This window comes from Engystomops pustulosus, chromosome 4 (genome assembly GCF_040894005.1).
Source record: "Engystomops pustulosus chromosome 4, aEngPut4.maternal, whole genome shotgun sequence".
Taxonomy (NCBI): Eukaryota; Metazoa; Chordata; class Amphibia; order Anura; family Leptodactylidae; genus Engystomops; species Engystomops pustulosus.
The window spans coordinates 174990036-175014702 of NC_092414.1; the positions used below are offsets into that span (position 1 = coordinate 174990036).

Consider the following 24667-nt stretch of genomic DNA (forward strand, 5'->3'; position numbering starts at 1 on the left):
TCCTTAATTCGGGAACTGCCTGTATTATCATTTATATTAGTGATTTATAAAAATATGTTTAGAAAGTTTAGTCATGCTTTAGTTTAGAAAGTATATCCAAGGATGTATTTTTTTTACATTCTTAGTAAAATAGGTTCAGCAGTATTTCATGCACTTAGATACCAACTGCACCATGTGAGTATCCCATGTTTCTACAAGGAAGCCTACAGAGAGCTCATCAGCTTTTTATCTGTTCTTTTGGTGCCAAAAATTCATGTCCCTTGACTGCGTTAATTTTTTCTTTATCTGCTACATCTGAGACTAGTTAAAAGAGATTTATTTTAGTGCTTTTTATGCTCTTTGAAGCCTTCCCCAAAGTCATATGAAGATCATGTTGTTTTGTTGTCCCAATAGTTGGAGGACAACTTATTGAAACTTGCAATGCAAAAAGTTGGCTTCTTACTCAAAGAGCCATGTTCAATATTACAAATGTATCTAGCCCTTTTTTGTTTTCAGTGGAAGTGAGTGTAGAATTTGCTTGGATTCATACTGTGGAGTCAACAGTAAAGGTCAGTGTATAGTGTCCTGACCTGCATGGGCTGAAACTGGAGCATCAGCACCAGTGTCTGGGGATGTTACCAGAGCCCCAGCACCAAGGAGGGAGCCACAGCACCAAAGGTTAAGTTCCAAAAAGTTTATTCACATGTGCATCCAAACATGATAAACACTCAGGACCACCATCGGGGGCGGGCTGGGTGTTGGGGTTCGTGCGACTGTGTTCAGGGGGCCCCAAGGAGAAGAAGGGGCCCCTAGTCACAGAAAACCCTCCGCCATTACTGGTTGCAGGGAACTCACTGTGCACACATGTCCGGATTATCATTCTGTTGGGGGTGGGAGGCCCACAAAATTTACCAGTTAGGGGCCGCAAAAATCCTAGTGGTGGCCGTGCCAGCACTAAAAATGGAGATAGCAATTAAATACCAGATCACACTTGCATTAGGGGTTTCGTCACACTCTACATTTTTAGGAAGTTTCCCATAAACTGCGATGGACCTTCCGTTACACTTCCATTTTTTATAGTGTGCCAGATTTTTTCCCCTTGGACTTACAAATTTTGATGTTATTTTTGCTTTTAAAGGTGGGTTTATTTTATGCAACCAAAACCAATTTGCTGTCCGTTGTGCTTGTCCGCACCCACAAAAAAATAATTCTCCTCCATGGACTCCTACCAACAACCACTGACAAGCTTCAACCAAGATTGCAGAAGGGTAAGGGTGGATACACACCCGTGTGTGTTTTGTGTCTGCTGGGTATCCGTTGCATGTTGTTTCTGTTTGTTTCCATTTTGCTTTGTTTTTTTTTTTTTTGATGACCAATAGACTTCTATTGCCTTCCATGATCCGCATCCAATGGATCAGTGGAAAACAACTGAAATGTGAAGACACCAGTTGAAAACAATGGCTCACTAAGCCATCCGTGAAAATCATTGAACCACAGACATGAAAAACTACGGCAATGTGAATTCGCCCTAATTTTCCATTATTTGCCTGCAGGTCGTCTGATGCAGACTGGTTGCTAAGGGTTATTCCCCTGGCCCACCGAATAAACCCTAGCCCTACCCCTGTAATAGCAGTGCTAAGTTGCTAGCTTTATCGGAACAAACTGATAAAGCTAGCAAACACTGCACCGCCATAGCCCTCGGAACGCCGGACCAAGCTTACAGTGGTCCAGCATATTCATGAGGGGCGTTGCCCTCTCCTCTGTTTCTCTCCCAAGCCGCCCCTCACACACCATATGCCGGTGGTGACTCCCAGGCTTCCGAGGGCTATGGCTGTGCAGTGTTTGCTAGCTAATCGGACCGCTTCTAGACAAAGTGGGGCCCTGGGCAAAACTAAAAGTGGGGCCCCAAGATAAAACTATTTTATGACCAGTCACAGTCAGCCTTCATGCAATTTTGATTCAAACTGAAACATTTTATAAAATATACCTAAAATTTGACTTTGATGGCAAAAAATGTGATGAACAGAAAATATTTACCTTCACATCTCCTAAATGTAATAGATGGACATGTGTAGAGTTCACAAATGTCCCATATTGATATGTTCACATGAATAAATCATCATAATATCACTAAAACTGAAATAACTAAATATCTGCTTTTCAGCTTGAAATTTTAAGAGAGTCACAACCTGCAAAATATAGATATAAAACAGAATAAAAAGTAAAGGCGCCATAAAACCTATATCATTTTGAAAGCAGACAACCAGGCGATGCATTTGGCAATTAACATTCAAAATTTCCTCTAAAATATGTACAAATCCAGAATACTTATATAAAGAAAATATACATTCCTAAAACAGTAAGATGTGAGGAGATCATACAGACCCCACACATGTATTTTCACCAAAATATGCAGCAAAGGGAACGTTAAAGCCACAGGGGACACAAAACAATTTTTGCAAACATTTGTACTGAGCGTCACACAGATCTATCATTGTGCGCTCCCTTAAACAATGGTAAACCAAATAAATAACTATATATCCATAAACCAAGCTAATGAGATAATAAAAGTCACATTTAGATGCGCGCCATTGTATTAGCCGCACAATAACAGAACCCTCTGTGATGCATAAGAATGAGAGTGAGAACATCATAACATAGGTGTAAGTAATAGAGGATGGTGGGAAATAAAAACTTTATTCCAGAACACGTGGGTGTTTTTGGTGTTACATATAACTTTATGGACATGTTCTGGTTTGTGGTGTTAATATGTAGTGACATTAGGCGAAGAGGATCAAATGTTCATTGTATCAGTCAAAAAAAAAATATCACGAAATAAAAGGCAATATGAGAGAAAGTGTGTTCTTAGATAGTTCTGCAAAATGTAGTAACATATAAAGTGATTATTTCCATTATCTGTGAGGTGCAGCAGCTCCTGTGTGCAGCAAATTCTCCCTGTAGTTGCCGGCTAAGAATCTGGAGGGGGGGGGGGGACACTTCAGGGGGCTGTATCTCTGTGACACTTAGAACCTCACTTCTTTTTTCCTATGGAAGAAGAAAGTCTCCTCTTTTATATGATTTTTTTTATAATTTGTGTTTCTACATCTCAAATCGGACCTGATATTCTCACTTCAAACCAGAATATCTCTGGATCCATGGCACCTAGAAACAAAATTCAAGATTCATTTGAAAGAAGAGATTCTCCCCTTTAAGGGGGCCTGGGCTAAGCTGATGATGGTTGCTTATAGTTTCTATTTTCAAGTCAATCAGCTAAATTAATTGAACAAATTACAACATGGGGGGGGCATTTATCACTACTTTTTTTGATTTTTTTCTCTCTTTTTTTGTGAGTTTTTGGTGTAACTTTAAAGGGAACCTGTCAACAGAGACCCCATTTTCACTAAAGACAGGTTTCAAAAGCCCATCAAACATGCAGAGCAAATATATCTTTCTGCTTTCTCTTAGCATTTGCATTACAATATAATTGTGTGTTATAACTTACCTTGCACCTTGACTAAATCCTCTGTGTAGTCCCAGGGGTTGGGCTTTGGTTTGGATACATTTCAAAAAACAACACGTGACTTGTCTGTGCTGCAGACAGTTTGTGCTCCTGTACAGCTCCTCCCTCCTGCTCCATCACAGAGGTCAGAGCCTGGTGAGCTGACATCAGTGGGGGAGGGAGGAGCTGTACAGTTGCACAAAGGTTGCAATGCAGATGTAATGGGCTTCTACAACCTGTCTTTAGTGAATATAAGGTCCCTGGTGACAGGTTCCTTTTAACACTTGTTTTGCATAATTTGCTGTGACATTTTGCACTGTTTCACCCGGTTTATCTTAAAAATCCAGATGTGGACATCTGAAAAATGTGCTCATTTTTGTGCAATCTCAGTAGAAAGATGCAAATAATCTTTAGTCCTGGGTATGCAAGGGGTTACTTAAACATTTGAGACTTTTGTGCGACTTTTCAGACCGATCAAAACCAACAGACTTACGTGTCTGATTTATCGACCATTAAGATAAATCAGGCTAGCCCAAAACCTTAGCAAATAACCCCAAAATTCGACATTCCTTTATAGACTTAAGATAAATTTCTCCCTGGGTGCTTGTTGCTGATTGCATGAGTTTTCACTGTGATTGAGCCGAGTGGTATCCCAGGTGTTTGCATTGTGTTTGTAAATTCAATGCAAACCCCATGTGTAAAGATAAGCAGACCTGACATTCCCGTTCAGCCGCACAACCTGGACATATTGTCTGGCAAAAAACCAATCCAGCAAACTAATGCCCCCCATAGCCATGGCTATGACTGGCAAGGGGGTTGCTAGGGGCGTCAATTTGATGGATGGGCTGTTTGTCCGCCTATCCAGCAATACATCTGGGGCGAACCCAACCCCAAAAAGAATGTTGGGTCAGCTAATCTCTACCCACATGTAAACCCGCCCTCAGATTGGACACTAAAGCAACATTATTACTTATCATTGGTGGATTAAGCGTATGATAGACACCCGACTGTTCACAGGACTTGGGACTCCATATAAAATAGTATAGGGATACACAGTAATACCACCAGTTCAAGTGGTTGGACCAACTTTAATTGTTAGGGGATCACAATCTGATTGGTGGTGATTGCAGGCTCCGTTCTCCTGATCAGGGAGGGGTCGCAGCAGTTGTAATATGTACAATCCCTTTAAGGCCAAATAATAATCTGCTACTCCTCTGCATGGAAGCAGGTTCCATGTTTTCTGTTATCTGCCAGTTCTGGACCACAATGTGGAGAAGGGAATGTATCAATAAGACAAAGTGGTGCAGTTACCAGGGGCAACAACACCATATTTCCTTTTGCGTTTTCCTAATTATTTCAGTCCTCGTCCAGCCCTGGGGCCGTGGCGTGTATGAGCCGTGTACACTGCTGATACTGGAGGTGTGATGTGCGCTCTGTCCGGCCGGTACACACCCAGCACACACCTCGCCATACAGCTGATAAAAACATTCACCACAAGCTGCCTCAAGGCTACCCGCCCCTGCGCTATACAGATTGGCTGAAACGCCCGTCAATCACCCCCGCTGCTGCTAGGCCGCGCCTCCTCTCGTCTCCTGTCACACTAGCAGCCAATTGCCTAAGGCGATGGGCATCATGACGTCATCGGTTGCTAAGAGGAATCCAACGTGCGAGCTGTCAAGCTAAAGCGGCCTCATTTCCCTACCGCCTTGTCCCGTGCAGTGACGGGGACAGCAGAGCCGTTACCGGCACAGCCTACGGCCTCCTAACGGCGCGCCGGGGCGCTGCTGAGCGTGCGCACACACACGCACGCATCTCTCTCCACCTCTGCCTGCCCGGGCTTCTAGGCTGTCGCTGACGTCACCAAAACCGGGCCTTTGGCGCGGAGTGATCCGCCCTCTTCAGCCCCCCGACTTCTAGGAGGTGAAGCGGCTGTGGCGGAGTGACACTAAAGAAGGAATTCGCCGCTGTGCTGGTGGAGGGTGGGAACAGGCTGACGGAAAGGAGTGCGCTGGATCGTGCAGCTCCAGGTGAGGGAAGTGCGGAGGGTGTGTGTATCCAGCGGCTGGAGGGACACTGACACATTGGTGAGTATGGCCAGTGCCGGGGCTTGTGCTGTCACTTGTTTTCATAGCTTCTTCTTACCAGTCTTCTTAGTCTCTGCTCATTGGGGTGAACTTATCCCATTACCCAACCCTTAAACTTGCTGCTTTTCATAGTTCTGGGGTGCCCACCCAGCTGTACCCACCCTCTTGTGCCCACCCTTCACTTACCACCACCCAGCTATATGTCATGACCTGGCAGATCTTGTTTACTAGTGTCCACCACACCCCCTGTCATTGCTGACAGCCATGGTGGGTGAGGGGGGCACTGACACCCCCTAGGTCAGCCCTGGAGTATGGGGTGGCACTGCCCTCAGGTACCCGTGTGCTTTATATTGTTACAAAGTGATGCACTATGAGAGATATTTGTTATGATGTTGCGTTCGCTGCCTTTTGACAGAGAATGACAGGGGATAACAATTTGCCATTTCTGAGATGTTTCCTGGGGTTTGTAATGTCAGAGTGAAGTTGGCGATGACTAAGAATTGTATAGGAGATGTTGGGAAGCCAAACTTTTTGGATTGTTTTGTCTTGATGGGTTTTTTTATCGTCTTAAGAGAAATCTGGGTCCTGAGTGTTATCAGTCATCAGGATTCTGGGTTGGCATCTGTTCACACCTGCGATCGGTGGTGCTCCTGTGATTCCAGTGCCAGATACATTACATGATTGACAGCAGCAGTGCCCCAGTGACATGTTTGATGAGCTTCCAGTTTCCTTTACCAGGGTCAAAATAGCATCTGCAACGGTCCACGCAAAAGTTTTTAGATGATACATTTCACTTATTATGTTAAATTTAGGTACATTTTTGGAAGGACTGTTGCGAGCATCTGAGTTTTTTTTTACCTAATAATCCTAATAATGTGTAGAAGAAATGAGGATTTTTGGTTTATGCCATGTCTTTTGGGTGATCTTGTTTAGGGATATGTGCCCTATGATAGGAACATGTAATGATGGAGAACATATCTAAGGAGAAGGTTTTATTTGTTTTTTTTTTTTGTTTTTTTCTGATTAACTATTAATCCATCAGTTTTGTCCTGACTTTATAAAAATTCTTAAAAATAAATAAATATTTGACCTTGCTTTTGCAATGAAACCTGAAAGACGCTGCCTCGGAGGGGCTCAATATGTCCATAGGCCGGGTTAGCGCTGTACACAGTAGTGGTACAATTTTATAGTTATACCATCATATGGCATTGCATTGTGTCTAGGGGACATGTGGCATATGAAAAAGAGTGCATTTTTTTTTTTTTTTTTTTTTTTTTAATTACATATAGTATCCTCATAATAAAATGGTAGGCACATACGGCTTATAGATTTCTATAGGTTGCGTATCCACAGGACAGCTGTGCACACAAGCCCTTTGATGCATTGGTAATTGTGGTTATGTGTTATCCAATTTGCGGTATATTCATATATGTAGGTTTTTGTTGCTAGTGAACCCAAAACCTTAAGTACATTAAATATTTTTTTTCTCTACTTTTATGATTTACGCTTTGGCAACCTACCATGTGAATGTACCCTTATCCTTTTATAGCACACACTTACTGCTAGTACTTTTCCATGATCCCTCTTGTTGATGTGTGTATACCAGGGGTTAAAGATGTGCATCCACCCCATAAGGTAGATAACATAGAGTTAATCTCGGCTCACATTCGCTCTTGCAGCATCTGTCTGAGTCGCGGCTGTATTCAGAGTCTCATTAATAATGTGATCGCCAAACAAACTGTTTAATTGGGTGAGTGCGCTCCCAGCGCTACCCTGTGTAGTCACCGAGAGGTGCAGCCAGATGTTCTCTGCTCCATCACTACTACACTCGTGTCTATGGGGAACGCGGCGGGTAAACACACTTGATAAACACATTTAATAGCTAGGTTCAATTTAAGAAGCTTCCATGATGACACTTGTGGGTTAACCCTGTGGTGATGGCGTGATTTGGCGTTTGGTGGGGGATAATCGGATGTCGGAAATTATATAGTAATTTTACCCACTGGATGTCTCTCAATGAATGCTAAATCCATTGTATGTGATGAGGATTATTGTATATGACCCGAACACCTTGATACATACTATAGGTAGAGCAGGTAAACCTGTTGGAGCCGAATATTTCCCTCCACTGACATAAACATCAGAAGGATCTCATGTGTTATATCTCGCCATACGGGGTGAGGCAGAGATGACATCTTTTTTTTTTTTAGGTAAAAGGAAAAACCCTGTTTTGAAGATTTAAAGTTTCTTCTGTAAGAAACACTTTTCAGGTATTCATGAGAATTGCTCAGTCTAACAGTCCTGTTATGTGTATGGGTTAAAGGACATCTACCACCTGGATGAAGGATTGTAAACCAAGTGCACTGACATGCTGGCGTGTTCCCCCTCTGGCAGGTTCTGCTTTTCTTTTAGCTTTCTATGTCCTGGTTTTTACAAAAAGGTATTTAAAATTATGCAAATTATCCTGTGGGGCTCCATAGATGTTAATGGAGCCCCTCAGGCTAATTTGCATAATTTCTAAAACCTTTTTTTTTTTTTTTTAACACCAAGGACATAAAAAGCTAAAAGAAGATTGGATCCTGCCAGAAGAAACGCACACCGGAATGTTAATGTGCTTGGTTTACAATCCTGCATCCTGGTGCTAGATTTCCTTTAAGGTCACAGGTCTCCCATGTAAAAGCAGATGGGTGACAGAAGGGACAGGCATGTACGACTTCAACATGTCTGATCCTTTGTGCTCAAGCCAGCCAGCGGCTTATTCCCTTCTCCCCCTTGAGAATGTTTGCACACTCGGTCCAAGATGAGCATTCATGTTTATGGGGGACTGAAGGTCTAAAGTAATACCTATTGGTTCTGTAAAGGGAACGTATCACTTACATGTATTTTTACGAACTGCAATCAAATAGTGAAAGATACATCTTTTATGTTTTTGTTTTCAGATAGTAGATTTCTTTTTATATTTTTTGTGTGTGATTATTTTGAAGACTATATTGCCTGAGCTTGTGTTTCATATCTATCTTATATATAATATTATGTCATATGGTTTACAGAATCTCCCTGGGTCACAGACAGCAGTGCTCTGGATCACATTATCTAGAAATGCTCTGTGACCTGTGCAGTAATCGTGATTAGATGTAATCATGACCTATTTTAAAGGGCATCTACCACCAGGATGAAGTACTATATACAATGAGCCTGAGGGGCTCCAGATGTCTTAAAGGACACCTGTCATCAGGTCTGTGTCACTTGTCCTGTCACCTCTACCTGTTGGAGCAGCTCACAAGGATCCCATCCCAGCCTTTATCTAGTTATTTCATACATTATTCATTGTAAAATCACATATTTTTTATCATGTAAATGAGGCTGGTCACATGGTCAGAGGCAGTGATGTCTCTCCTGTTCCCCCTCCCCTCTCCTCCCCCTGCTCATGTCTGTGTGTAATGTATAGTAAAGCATTGCTAGTGTGTGTGCTGCATCTGCTGACATGCTGCATCCTCCTAATACACAGGTGAGAGACACAGACATCAGCTACACATGAATCTGACATGTTCTGCTGTAACATGGCTGCCTGGAGCTGCTGTATCTCTCCTAAACACACACACATTCACACACAGGCTGCAGGGGGCGCCAGCACCAGGAAGCACATCATTATACAGCCTCACATCATTATACAGGCTGTCAGTCATGCACTGGGGGTGTGGCTGTGCCTCCCACTCATGAATAGAGTGGACAGCTTGAATATGCTAATGCTTCATTGGACATTTCACAGGTCATTTGCATACAGCTTTAGGACCTCATTGCTTAGGTTTACAGGCATGTAGAGGGACAATGAAGGGATAGAGGCAATGCTCTCTAATGGCAGTTCATGAAAATATATTTAGTTTAGGGGGGTTATTTTGCATGACGGGTTCTCTTTAAAAGTACAGGCGCCACCTACTTAAGAACACCCGACTTACAGACGACCCCTAGTTACAAACGGCCCTCTGGATATTGGTAATTTACTGTACTTTAGGCTAAAATAAACAGCTATAATGGTGTCTGCAATGAAGCTTTATTGTTAATTTTGATTCTTATGACAATCCAACATTTTTTTTTTTAAATTCAATTATCACAGGGACCAAAAAATTTTGTCTGGGGTCACATACAAACTCAACTTAAAAACAAACCTATAGAACCTATCTTTTGCGTAACCAGGAGACTGCCTGTAGCTGATCCTGTAACTCTTTGTGTGATAATAATGCAATGACTGCTGGAGTGTGAACATTGCAGTGTAAAGAACTGGATTATCAGGCCTAGTGGCCACTATGAAGACGTCAGTTTTTCCCCCCCACATACAGATAATAGATGGAAAATGAATATCTACAAAGTTCTTTTCATATATGTTTAATTTAAAAACTGTAGATCATTTTCTGCTTGCACATTCCCCTTTCTTAAGGGGTTAAATGAGGTTTTATTCTCTCCTAACCACAGGATAGAGAAGGACTTTCTCATTGTTTTGGGCCTGATCATGGAGACCTGTACTGTGGAGTCACACATGAGCTGCAGAGCTTGTCCAATCAATGTTAAATTTTTTTAAAAAAATGCTAGCACCAAAAAGACAATTACCATATATACTCGAGTATAAGCCTAGTTTTTCAGCACAAAAAAATGTGCTGAAAACCCAAACTCGGCTTATACTCGAGTAAGAAAAATGTATATCAAAACTCCCCTTTCTGGCTTCCCCCACTGCTAGCTATATACTGGGGCAGGCTATATACTGGGGGATATGGGCTGGCAGGCTATATACTGGGGGGCAGGTGCTGGGTATATACTATGGGGCAGGGTCCGGCAGCCTATATACTGGGGAGGCTGTGACCAATGTGACTAATTTGTGGTAAAATTAGGGGCCTCGGCTTATACTTGGGTCGGCCTATACTCGAATATATACAGTATATATATTTTTATGGATTTTAAAGTAAATTTTGTCCACCCATTTTATTTGACTAAATAAATTCAGTAAATAGCGTTGACTTTTTTTTTTTTTTTTGCATATATGCAGGCCTTTCACTGGCAATTATGCCTAAGGATAGTATGTCTGAGGGGAGCCTAAGAGCATAGTCATGGGGGTATAGCCTCAATGGCAACACTTGGAGGTCATGTATCTTTCCGTACTAAGCCACACATCCTCCATGTACAAGTGTATGCTCATTTCCAGGTGCTGTATGTAGCTTGAGGCTGCACAGAGCTGTAATTAGTTCTCCAGGCCTTGGGCTCCAGCTTATTTATAAACCAGAAAATCCCTTTAATTCATTATTCGGTTATTTTAAAGGGGTTTTCCAGTTTAATGGAAAACCCTGAGGGCAGGGTGAGGGAAAAGTGTAAAAAGATACTTGCCATGCTCTGCCTCCTATCCTGTGGTGCTGCGTATGGTCACGTTGTTGATGCTTCCGACTAGGCCAGAACAGCGCCGCGGCCTAGTCTTGGACCCGTTCCACGCCTGAGAGTGCAATGGGTAGAACTCTCATAACGCTGCTTGCTAGAACCTCCGACCCAAAGACTGGAACTAAACTCAGGAATTTCACTATAGTATCGGGCCGGAGGTTCTAGCCAGCACACACTGCGAGTGTGATGCAAGTTGGAAACGCAAGTGTGTAAGGGGCCTTAGAAGCCGGAATGAAAACTTAATTTGTCTGCAGCATCTTGTCTATGCTTCTCTATCCGTAGACTTTTATGGGCAGCTGCAGATTTATGGATAAATCAGAAAGTAAAAGTGAAGAGATGTTACGGTGGGAAGCGAAGGAGCTACAGAAACCAGCATTTTTATCTTATGGCAGCACGGTGGCTGAGTGGATAGCACTTCTGCCTTGCAGCGCTGGAGTCCTGGGTTCTAGTCCCACCCAGGTCAACATCTGCAAAGAGTTTGTATTTTCTCTCCGTGTTTGTGTGGGTTTCCTCCGGGTCCTCTGGTTTCCTCCCACACTCCAAAACATACTGGTAGGTTGTTTAGATTGTGAGCCCCTTGGGGACAGGGACAGATCTGACATGCTTTGTGCAGCGCTGCGTAATCTGTGTGCGCTATATAAATAAATAATTATTATTATATAAATTTGTGTTCAACACGGCGTTCCCCTCATATAAAATTACTATACAGAAGTTACACTTTTTGTTTAAACCACATAAAAGTTCTTGTGAATTCATGTAAAATCCCAAGCACGTGGGTCTGAAGCAACATATGTGCACCATACTAGCGGGGTCAGAGATACAGCTGTGCTTTTGAAGCTGTAGCTGTACTTATGTAGCGCAGTCCTGCTGACGTTGCGATTAAAATCATGGCTTCAGCTTAGCTATGTTGTGTAACGGATCCTTGGGCACTGTTTCGGACAAACCTCCTACTTTACACTGCAGCTTTCTTCACCTTGGCTTTGGTGTTCAGGTTTTCATTAATGGAAAAAGTTCTTGAACCTTTCCCAATTACAGAGATGGGTGTCTATTCCACCAAAGTGGGCACAGGAAAACCTTATGGTCTGTCCTCTGGAATTCCATCTCCTTGTTTCCCCATTGTGATGGCCACATCCAAAATGAACAATCCTGACTCCAATCCTTTGCTGTTAATTGAGATATATAATTAACACAATTTTCCATAATGCAGCAAGTCGCCTTGTTTTCTCACCCAACCCTTACACATATATATTTTTTCCTGTGTTTGTGCAGCTATAATGTGTACATCATTCTGTGCTTTATTGATGTTTTTTTGCTCGTAACTACTGTACTTAACAGTTAAACCACTAAGCTGTAAAATCTAATAAACTAAAATATAATCTCATTGGATCCAATGGTGCTGGTAAATCTTAGTTAGAGCCTCACGCGTGGCAATTGGATTGTGTTTTGAAGCATAATTCAAACACAACAGGGAGGAGTTGAGCCCGAGTGCATATGTGTTTAGATCTAATACTTAGATCATTGCATTGTTTACATGGACATGATTGTTCCCAATCACATACTTTTAGATGTAAACAAATATGCAATCGGGTGGAAATCCTTCTCGTTGCGTTTGAAATGCGTTTCAAAATGCAATTCAAACGCCACTTGTAAACGCGGCCTAACAATTCTATTCAATAGCATTAACGCTGTCCTGGTGTCTGTGTATATATTATAGATAATCGGTCCCTGTCCCCATGGGGCTCACAATCTAATCAACCTACCAGTATGTTTTGGAGTGTGGGAGGAAACCGGAGGATAGCGCTAACATATTCTGTAGTGCTTTACATATTTTAACATTTTGCTATTTCTTAATTACATTTCAAATGTGTGTGTGTGTGTGTTTCTAACCATTACTATTACTGTAATTTCTTTCATTTGGTATTTGCAGACTTTAACAGATGCTATGGATGATCTTTGTGACCATAGAGAGTTTACTTAAAGGGATTGTCCAGAACCTTAGGATAGCTTATAGATTGGAGATTTGTCTGTCATACAGGCCCTGAACTGAGCAGCTGATATTGATGGTGTGCAGGGCAGTTAGCAGATGGCTCCGTACACTGTGTAGTTGGCCGTAATATTGCATGCAGGGCTCCTATTCAGATGGGTGGGAGATGAGCTGTAGTACTGTAGCATGGCCACTGTAAAGTATAAATAGCCATCTGGTTAAGGTCCATATACTTTGGCAATTTCAGCTGGTGATCTGTATAGTTTGCATTGTACCCCTACATCATGACTGAACCTCCAGAAGAACAGATATGGTAAATCTAAAACCTGCATAGGGTCCTGCTGTAGTGTCAAAAACGTAATTTTACTGTAAAACAGCAGCCTATTTTATCTGGGGGGCCACGGATATAACAGGTGGTGCCAGCATGTAGCTGCACGTGAACACTACAATGTCTCATAGAAATTGCATGGTTTCCTTTTAAAAAGATTCTCCACTTTGCTGTGGTTGACCACCTTACATACAGCACAATATATGGCTGGGTATGGCCTACTTTGTACAGTGGTGTTTCTCATCGTTTTTTATGATCCAGAACCTGGAGTCAAGACAGGGATGCAGTATAATGGAAAGATTTTCTTCAATTTTTTTTTTTATTATGGGGGGGGGGTTCAACCTCTCATCTTTGTCATAGTAACTCTACTTGCTCATTAACACGTGCTTATCAACCTGTGGTCTATTGTTTGCAGCCCACAAGGTTCACAGCTGAAAAGACTCCCCTTGGTGCAAACTTGGACCGGCTTTGAGATTGTTTGGGCAGTCTGCTGACACATGGGCCCGTAGATACAACAGGTATAGAAATACAAGTATAAGACCCTAATAGAGGCATATTGTACTGATAAAGTTTCCCACTCCCCTCCGACCACTGACACCCCCTGGCCAGTCATAGACATGGTTAGTCGCTAGGGGTATCAATTTCCAGATTGGCTGTTCAGCTGCCAGTCCGGCAATATGTCCGGGTCAGGCATAACCCAACCATGGAGTCTGTTCATCTCTAGTCATGTGTGCGCGGCCCCCTCTATCCGTTGAATGCGGCAAACTTTAGAAGGGTAAGTATGAGTGACCCAAGAGTCTTATACTTACCCTGTGAAAGTTTTCCAAGCCCTTTAAAGTGACATAAACATCTTAGACAGAATCTTCCCAGCAGAATTCTGTAGTAGACAAGATTTTATATGATATGGTTTTCTGCTACATTCCTTTGTGGAAAATATCCTCCCATCCAATGGGAGTTTCCATCTGGAATCTGGCAAAAAAAAAATGGCTTGTGCCCATGATTAAGAATGGCTAGCCCGATCGAAACGCGTCGGCGAGATTACCTGCTATGGATTTTAAATATGTGCCAAAGTAAAGAATAAGAGTTGTTCCTGACCTGGCTGGATTTTGGAATTTCTTCTTTAATTTACACCGTCCGCACACAGGGGCGATCCGTGTTATACTAGGACACTCGTTTTTGCTGGAAGGTGAGCTGATTTCCACCCTATGTCGCCCATATTTTTCACCTGGTGTTTTTTTACTTCCCTTTGCATTGGGTGGGTGGCAGATTACATGGGTTTTTTGACTATCAAAATCCTCCATGTGGATGGGTCCTCTGAGGTCCCTTTTATACTGACTGGGACTTGGGTGTCTTAGACTAGATCCGGTGGGGTACCATAGGATTGATTTTTCACTGTAGAAAGTGTCAGTTCTCCCTTTGGTCATTATTATTGTTAAACAATTTGGATATGTGCCACTGGGTCACTTGGTACCAAGCCTGAGGTGGTACTGAAACACCGGGTACCTTCTTAAACTTTTTTTAAGCTTTATAAAAGTGCAAAAAAACATTAAAGCTGCCTAATGGTGACCTGCTAGTGGGGGCTTATTATTCCACTTGAAGCCTCATACCGTTTATATTGAAGTCTTCTCCCTGGAGAAGAATACTTGTCACTTGTGAAACATGTGAAATGTAAGTAACTGTATGATCCCAGAATCTGCCGTATGTCATGTTTATTCTCCTTCTGCTATCTAGACACGGAGCCGTCTAACTTGTAATTTATTAGAAAGACTTGGTTGGATTATAAAGTATGACATGGTAGTAATAATAGTCCCTGCCGTGTATATATATAGCTTGTTTGCTTGGCTCACTTTGCATGTTACAAGAGGAACCTCTGGGTTAAGTGTTTCTTTTTTTCCAGCTTTTATTTGTAGCACCAGTGGCACGTGTGTATTCAGTAAATAGATGTCTGTGCCAGGGTCCCGCCTCAGATTAGAAGGGCTGGCACGCATCCTATAGGAAATTTTTTTTTTTTTTCTAAACTTGATGCTGTTAATAGTTTGACTGTAGCAGATATAGTATCCCATGAATGAGTAAAAATATAGCAGCCATTCTAAATAAGCACCCAAATAGATGTGCTCACTGTACTATGAAGGACTATTTCTGGCCCTCATATTCCCTGGGTTGCCCCTCCGTCAGCAGCAGATGATGCAGGATGTTTTTAGCCTTTGCATTCCAATGACTTTCTATTTCTTTGATAGGAGAAGAGTTATTTTAATACGTTGTCTGAATTTTCATCATCCATGACTAAGATTTTGCACAAGACTGCACGGCAATCTGGAATTCTAAGGATAGTGGGTTATTAATATACAAAATATATTTTTAATCTTATAATACATTTACTAATTTGCGACACATTTAGCTTATGTTAAGACCTCTGTAACACCAGCATTGCCATTTTGCTGAGGGTCCCACACTTGGTATTCTTTTACCACATGTCTCTTCTAGTTTTAATTTGCTTAAAGGGAACCTGTGGTTTAGTTTCCCAAATCCACCTATTGGTCCGTGGCCGCTATCCAAAAAACAAACGCTTATGCTTACCTAGAGATACTTCTCTGGCGCTCCTTCTGCCTGTGTATTGGTTGAATGAAGCCAGCGTAGTACTTCATTGCACGTGCTCATGATCTACAGCACATGCTCAGTGAAGCCATGGTGTACGAAGCCATGGCTTCAATAAGGCAGAGACCTGCTGACCAAGGGCCTAGACAGTGATGATATAAGGCAAATTGGGACACTAAACCATCAGTCCATAATCCCAAATTTGAGTTTGAGGGTTCCCTTTGGCGGCTTCAGGCTTATGCAGATTACACCTCGACTGTAAAGTTCCCCTATTGCACTCCACTTTCTTATGTCTTCCAACATAACCAGGACAATGGAGTCAGACTCTGAATAAAATGGACTGACTCCGACTCGGAAATAATGGAATGACCTATAAATGGCTGTTTTATTCCTGATCTAAGTATCTAGACTTTAAGTTGAGATGTATGTGGATGCACCTTTTGCTCATGATCAGTAATGAAGCTCCTCACCTACGGATCACAATAAACAGGCACTGGGAATGCCTGCAGTCATCTAGCACTGCTAGGGTGACCAGAAAATAAGATTTAAGGTAAATACAAAGAATATCTAAAGTTTCAATAAACTGCATAAATCAATTGTCCAGTGTATATTCTCTCTGTAGGCTGCGTTACATTTTAGTTTGCTTTTTTTCTGAGCTCATGTTTATATGATTTAGTTGAGGTGAATGTGGCTGCACTTTGGGTACATGCTCAGTAGTGAAGCTCTTCCCCTACAGATCAGAGGGAAGGAATGTATGTGCTTCCCTTAGAATTTCTAGAGTGATCAGGAAAAGTGGATTATGACAGGGTTTTCCATTGTATGTTCTCTCTCTATACTGTTTTTATGTTTTAGTTTTGGTTTTCCAGAGCTCATGTTTGTAGAGGTTATCTCCTCTGATGGATTCTATACACTATACATAGAATATGAGGTAAAAAGTGTTTTCTATTGAAGTTGTAGTTCTTAGGTTGTATTACAATTTAATCTTTTTTAGGTTATACCTAAATAACTTGGTTATTGTGTCATAATGGTGATTAAAAAAAACCTTATTATTACTGTAAATTTACCACTTAAGCGTGATTTACCAGTGCTTGGCTAAGTACATTGCCTTAAATCTGCTACTTATCGTAAGACAGTATCAAAACTAAAAAGGGGGAACACGGCAGTGGCAGCACTCCGAGATTTGGACGTGACAAAAAAGTACTTGTTTATTCACACGTGTCAAACCACACATGTGAATAAACAAGTACTTTTTTGTTACGTCCAAATCTCGGAGTGCTGCCATTTTTTACTATTTTACATGTGGATGGATCTTGGTCGAGGTCCTGGGATGTGCACCTGAGCTGTTTTCTGTCTTTTCATTTTTATATTATAATGTGTGTGTGTGTGTGTGTGTGTGTGTGTGTGTGTGTGCGCGATTATAATTTTTTTTATTATTATTACTTTTTATTATTGAAATTTTTCTTATAACAATACAAAATGAGCAATTCAGTCGTTTTTCTATATTTTTTGTCTCGGGAAAACAGAGAAGCACAGCAATTCCATAACTTCATTTTTTTGTACTCTAATATAAATTACCTAAACAAAGTGAAAACCTCACAATGCACACAATTGCCAATATTGTAATATATTCTGCTTATGGTAGCAGTCCTTTTTGTATCCCCGTCCATGGGGACCGCTGGCTTAGTCACAAGTACAGATGACCTTGGTTAAGGGCAATGATAAAATGTGTGAAATATGAAAGGCTGTGCTGCTTCTGCAATATTTTGGCTGCAGTTCAGCTTCGGTATAGATTGCATATGCTTCAGAGAGGCAAATGCTAGCAGTAGAGGAGTACAAGCTTGTCATCTGTCTCATCACTCCATTGCCACCTTCTTCAATCCTGAAAATAATGCAGAGTCTTTCTTGCACCTGTACAGTTGACACGTTGGGGGTGCACGCTCTCGTGTGGTTTCAAGTTGTTAATTCCTGTTTCGTTTGCTGCTGTTATCTCTTACCAGAATACACTGACTGATCCTCATTTCTGTCTTTCCAGTAAAATATCACTAGTTCTGTTGGTCTTTTCATCCGCACATGTACTAGCTCTCGTCTTGTGGGTAATACTTATATTAGTACATTTTATTTGACTTTCCTTTTCTCTAGTTTCTATTAAATGTACATGTAATATTGATGAACATGTAGCTTTTGCTATAGTCAGAGAAATGACATTAAGCACCTAAGCATGGGGTTTCAACTGAAACACATGCGATTGGTAAGCAACACCATGTTTTTTGCACAGGCAATGTGTCACCAATTGCTTGTATTTCAGTTCATACGCATAAGCGGTTCGGCAGAGCACCTCCCCCATTCCAGTTGACTTGCATTTTTAAATTCAATTCATCGGGAGTGTGTGAACGAATCCTCAGCCTGATCTTGGACATTTTTTTGGTCAATCAGGCTAGTGAAAATGCACTTGTATTTCTAACTATTTGTCACAGATCACTAATACCACGTGGCCTAAAAACTGTTGCTTATTCCATAACTCAATATAGAAAAATGCTCATCTAAATAAAGCACTTGGGGTGAGTTGTAAAGCTTACCGTATATAAAATATACGGTATATAAATATGAATGTATTGACTTGAGTATAAGCCTAGGGTGGAAAAGACCTTGATAAATAGCTAGTTGGTCCCCTTCCCCTCTAGTATATAGCCATTTAGCCCATGCCCCTAGTATATAGTCAGCCCCTGCCCAAGTATAAAGCCAGCCACAGTTTCCCCAATTCATAAAAAAAAGAAGGCAAATGCTCACCTTTCTGATGCCCCCTGCAGTCTTCTCGGCCGGCAAACACAATATGATGCTGGACCGAAGAAGAAAAGACCTGCAGGAGGCGTCGGAAAGGTGAGTATTTACTTCCTTTTTAAAAAAAAAATTTTGACTATGGTATAAGCTGAGTTTGTTTTTTTCAGTACATTTTTTGTGCTGTAAAAAACTGCTTATACTTGAGTATAAACGCTATTCTAAACTTTGCCTACCTTCCCCATAGTGCATGCAATTTAATTTGTAATATGACATTTTGGGAGACGGAAAACAGAATTCTGCCATGCACTATGCAGAGTTTGTTGGGGCTTGGCCATTCTTCTACAGAAGTTGTCCATGTGCCTGGTCTTTACTGCCTTGTGGATAATACCAGAATTCCTGAATACCTAATTTAGCAGCCCTGCTACTTACTTCTGCGCTTAGTTCAGACTCATGTGCTTCTTTTATAACATGTCTGAGCTCTGCTGAATAGGAGGAGCTGTAGCATGAGAGTTATGACTCATCCTGCTCTTCCCCTTCCCAGCCTCTGTCAGTGAGGATGGACTGTGAGAAGAGAGACATTGGGAGACACCATAAGGACGGCCCAAGGCAGTGAGAGAGGGAGAGAGAGGGTAAACTGTGTATGTGCAGGGCAGCATGGTGTGAACGGGGAAAGGAGGTAAAGGCTCGGGTACACTGGTGTATTAGCAATTGCATGAGCTAAATGGCAGCTAGGACTGTACCCACCCGTCTTGGCTCTTTTTCTGCACCTTTACAATGGGATGAAATGAAAGGCACCCGATGGCTTGTGATTGGAGAGGTTTTATGCCTATGTGGTGATCATGTCATGAAAGCATTAGACAGGGTGTCATAGGTGCAGTAATAAATATTCACGCTTTGATAGTTAAGGATAGCGCAGGGCACAGATTTGCAGCCTGATAGTGCTGAAAACTATTGTAGACACAGACATTTTCCAAATGAATTAAAATAAATCTGCTGGCTAGACAAGGCTAAGGGCAGGTGGTGGAAGGTGACTTGTGCCTCGAGTGTAAATCATTTTCTTTTTCCTTTAATCTATTAAGATACAGATCTGAGTACTTTACAAGAAATCGCCAAAATATAAAGTGTGAATTTGCCCTCTACAGGTATCAAAGAGCCGTCTCTGTGGTGCACAGAAGGGGAGGTTCTCCTTTTCCTCCATCCATGTTCTTTAGAGGGGCCTGTCATGAGATTTGTGAGATATTTCTACAACTAGTTGATGAATTGGTTGTAAGTTGCGCGCAATTTATGATTTGGGACCCATCTGAGTGGCAGTCACACAAGACATATGTGCCTTTTACTGTATGTTCTATAGCAGTGGTGGCGAACCTATGGCACGGGTGCCAGAGGTGGCACTCAGAGCCCTCTCTATCGGCACCAGCGCCATCACCCGAACGCAGAGTTCGCCATTAAGGACTCAAGGTCTCTTCCAGTCCCAGGCAGCCCAGAACCCTAGAAGGAAGCTACAATGATAATCCAAACTTCTTCTCTTTATTTCTACTGTAATGGGGTCCTCAGGGGCCTAGACAGTTTAAACCTGTGACAGAGCAGGGAGTCATAAGTTACTGCTTAAATTGTCGAATAGCACTTTGCGAAAATGTTGTGGGTTTCGGTTGTAGTTTGGGCACTCGGTGTCTAAAAGGCTTGCCATCACTGTTCTATAGCGTCTGTCAGAGATGCCCAATGGTCACCCCTGTAAAGTAGAATCCGATGCCCAGAAGCCCAAAATAAGTATAAGGCAGCACAGTCTGCTTGACCTAGGCATAAAGGATGTGCCACCAAGAAGGATCTATAGGACAGTTGTACTTTTATTGGTTAAAACAAAGGATGGGGGAGATTTATCATGAGCGTCTGAGAGCAGAACTGTTCTAGTTGCCAACGGCAACCAATCAGAGCTCAGCTTTCATTTTTTCACAGCCGTTTATAAAGCTAAAGCTGTGTTCTGTCAGCTCCAAAGTCGACAGCTAGGAGGGTATCTACCAAACTTTTTTAGTAATTTTTTTCCTTGTTTAGTGAAAGGCCACCTGTCATCAGGTCACTATTTCTGTCACTACTACCTGTTGGAGCAGCTCACAAGGATCCCATCCCAGCCGTTATCTAGTCATTTCATACATTAATCATTATAAAATCATCTTATCTTTATTATGTAAATGAGGCTGGTCACATGGTCAGAGGCAGTGATGTCACCCCCGTTACCCCTCCTCTCTCCCCCCCTGCTCATGCCTGTGTGTAATGTATAGTAAAGCATTGCTGGTGTGTGTGCTGCATCTGATGACATGCTGCATGCTCCTCATACACAGAGGCACAGACATCAGCTACACAAGTACCTGACATGTTCTGCTATAACATGGCTGCCTGGAGCTGTTGTATCTCTACTATACACACACAGGCTGCAGGGGGAGCCAGCATCAGGAAGCACATCATTATACAGGCTGTCAGTCAAGCACTGGGGGGTATGGCTGTACCTCCCACTCATAAATAAGCTGGACAGCTTGAATATGCTAATGACTCATTGGACATGTCACAGGTCATTTACATACAGCTTTGCATTGCTTAGGTTTACAGGCATGTAGAGGGAAAATGTAGGGATAGAGGAAATGCTTTCTAATGTCAGTTTATGAAAATATATTTAGTTTAGGGGGTTAATTTGCCTGACGGGTTCTCTTGAAGGAACACCTCCAGATTGGCAGCAACTACATGATCAAATTACCATGTACTACATGTCCCTACCAGCATAACTCCAATAGGTGAGTGCATCACCTTGGGTGGGGATATTTAAATATATAAACCGATTCCCACATTGGCACCTTGCCTTTCTCGATGCCCCCCCCCCCCTATTCCACATTCAATGTTCCTTAGCCCTTCAGCCCACGGCAGGTACAATGGATCCCCATTATTGTGTTCTGTAGGGGTCCATTACTGAGACCCCCTTGAATCGGCAAGTTAGTCTGTATCCTGCGACAACCGCTGTAAAAGTGTTTATAAACAGAAGGCTCCTTTCTTTTACTTTATTGGCACCACACCTCTCCATAGGTTCTGTAATATATTGCAGTTATCTCCTATTGACAGAACTTTTGGAATAAAGCACCCATGTTACTATAATCCTGGCCAAAGAGTTTTCAAAAATTTTGAAAAAAAAATGTGTAGGGGCAGGCTTTGTGGAAAAAAAAAAGGACAATGACGGTCCCCGACTTTAGAACACCCGACTTACAGACAACCCCTAGTTAGAAATGGACTTTTGTGCCCACTGTGACCTAACTGGGTGCCATAAATGTGTTGAACTTTGTCTCCAGGATGCCGTGAAATTTACTGGAAGGTGTCTGAAATTAATCTTGCTAATCAGTGTTCCCTTGTCAACATGAGATTTAGTATATATATAGCACCATCATATACTGTAACGCTTTACAAATCTAGTCCTGGAACAATAGGAATGAGGGTCTTGCTCACGAAAACTTAGTATATTAGCGTGACACAAGAGGTATAAGAGCTTGTATAATGGTCCAGCCATTCATTAGAAGGGAACAGTATGAAATAGTTTAACAGAGACCAAAAATACTTTGTCTGGAGTTATACTTAAAAAGTTCTGACTTGCTTGTATACCCTATAGAGGGAGATTTACCATACACAGGTGCTCCTGATAGCGGCCGTGCCCCCCTTTGTCACGCCGGATACATCAAGAGGTTTGGCAAGCGGATGACAGGGCCCACAAGCAAAAGTTTTGCTTAAAAAACATCAATCCCCTCCACCGCCGCTACGCCCCCTCTACACCCACATGGCTTGGAGGTGGCGTATTCACTATTTTAATTGCAAATTCTTGCGATTATTTCATTGCTTCTACGCCAGAAAACTGCCATAGAAAAAATGATAAATCTGCCCCATAGAACCTTGAACGTTACCCGGGGAGCGTGTGTACATTGAGCTCTGCACAGGAAAAGTTTCTTGCAAATTTGCCAATGTTTCTTCTGCTTGCGGAGGGTACAGGATTGTGGGAATAGTGTTTTTGATGTGGCTTGTCGGTGGGACTGCGGTGCTGTGGATTCCTGGCCTTGAAAACAAACGTACCCCCAACCAGAGGGGAAAAAAGGACAAACTAGGAAGGTGCACATAAAAAATGGATCTTTATTAATGACACATAACCAAAATTACATAAACGGTGCCAACATGAGATGGCGCTGTCCTGTAAATATCAATAAAATGCAATAAAATCCAGAGTGGTGGAACACAGACGAAGGCTCACTCCAAGCCGAAACGTACGCCGGGGACGCGGTCTTTCCCGGACAGTGGAGTCCCTAACACCTACAACGATTTGGTAAGAGCTGACACTCATTTCTTAACAAGTTACTGGTTATGCAGCCCCTACATAGGGTAGTGCTGTTACTATTCATAACCGGCACTACAGAGGTTACCGCTGCTATTACCCATGATAGGTACCATAAATACATGGTCCATCAGCAGGCTTCATGCCCATGTCTGTCCAGTTTCTTGCTAATTGACTTTTCTACTTACCTGTTACTCCATTTTGTCTGGGTTTGTCCGTTTCTTTCTGTGTGTTCCACCACTCTGGATTTTATTGCATTTTATTGATATTTACAGGACAGCGCCATCTCATGTTGGCACCGTTTATGTCATTTTGGTTATGTGTCATTAATAAAGATGCATTTTTTACGTGCACCTTCCTAGTTTGTCCTTTTTTCCCCCCACTGGTTGTGGGGGTACTTTTGTTTTCAATTCGGTTATTGTGGACTAAGAGACTAGGTGCGTTACTATATGGGTTGACCGAATAGTGGGCTATACATTTGGCCTCGGTATATATTTAGGGATGATCTCAATCTTCCCAAAAAACCTTCTACCTGTATCCAGTTTTCTGTTTGGATTCCTGGCCTTGTGCGTAGTCCTCCATTACAGGAGTCGGTACTTTCCAGTATATAAAGTGATGTATATGGGTTAGTGGTCCTTCACCCCACCCATGTCGTCTCCATTGTCGGCCATGTGAATGTAACATTTCTCCACTTGCTGCTTGTGTTTTTCGGCTGTCTGGTGCATGAAAACACAACTCCTAAAGTAAGAAAACAAATGTCCTGGGACCAAATGAGATAGAAATCTGCTGTGAGGAAATGAAGACTGTGCAGCTACTTTCCCACATAACAATGATGTTTTGGAAGCGGATGCTACTTGAAAATATTACATGTTTGGAGCCCTTATTTCTAAAAGTGCAAACATGCAGGACATGTGACCAGCGGCCATCTTCTGTCCTGTGTCTTCTCCGCGCGGAGGAAATCGACGGACTGATTAAAGGGCCAGTAACATTTTAATTCTTCATTAGTCTATGTCCACAGCATTTTTCTGCTAAGAGGAACAAAATTTTAAATGACAAATTACATATTGGCTTATATTTAAAGGACCCATTTGTCTATGAATCATTCTGATTCCTGGAATACCCCTTTAACCACTTGTAATTGGGAATGTTTTCTGCATTTTTTTTACATGCAAAATACATGGGGCTTCCCAATTGCAGTGTTTCAGTGTAAGCCCATATACTATCAGTGCAAGCTCCTCCCCGCTGCCTTTGAATTGCATTTCAAAGCGCAATTCAAACGCAGCGTGTGAATGAGGCCTTAGATCAGTGATGGCGAACCTATGACACGCGTGTCAGCACTGACACGCGTAGTCATTTTTGCTGACACGCGGCCGCCCAGCGCCCGCTGTCCGCCCCCCTCCCTGTGTAATGTGCTGACCCAGTGTAATGTGCTACCCCTATGTTAATGTCCCGTCCTTGTGTTTCTGTCCCTGTGCAATGTGCTCCCCCTGTGTTAATGTCCCTGTGTAATGTGCTGCCCCTGTGGTAATGTCCCGCCCCCGTCCCTGTGTTTCTGCCCCCTGCTTACCTGTCCGGTGCCGCATTGGTCCGCCCACCTTCTGCAACTCCTCCGGCTCCTCCAGGCTGCAATGCGCGCTGCTCGTCA

General features: G+C 42.3%; 1 protein-coding gene across 7 annotated transcripts in view; it reads left to right on the forward strand.

The window, feature by feature from the left end:
* The first annotated feature begins 5119 nt into the window (after positions 1-5119).
* Positions 5120-24667, forward strand: part of MEF2A (myocyte enhancer factor 2A) — a 103247-nt gene continuing 83699 nt past the window's right edge. For 2 of the 7 annotated variants that reach the window (XM_072148585.1, XM_072148594.1), the window contains exon 1: positions 5122-5562. The gene's annotated coding sequence lies outside the window, so the exon portion shown is untranslated. Of the gene's footprint in view, positions 5563-24667 lie in introns of all 7 variants that reach the window. The other 5 variants (XM_072148592.1, XM_072148586.1, XM_072148591.1 and 2 more) reach the window with 5 other exon arrangements.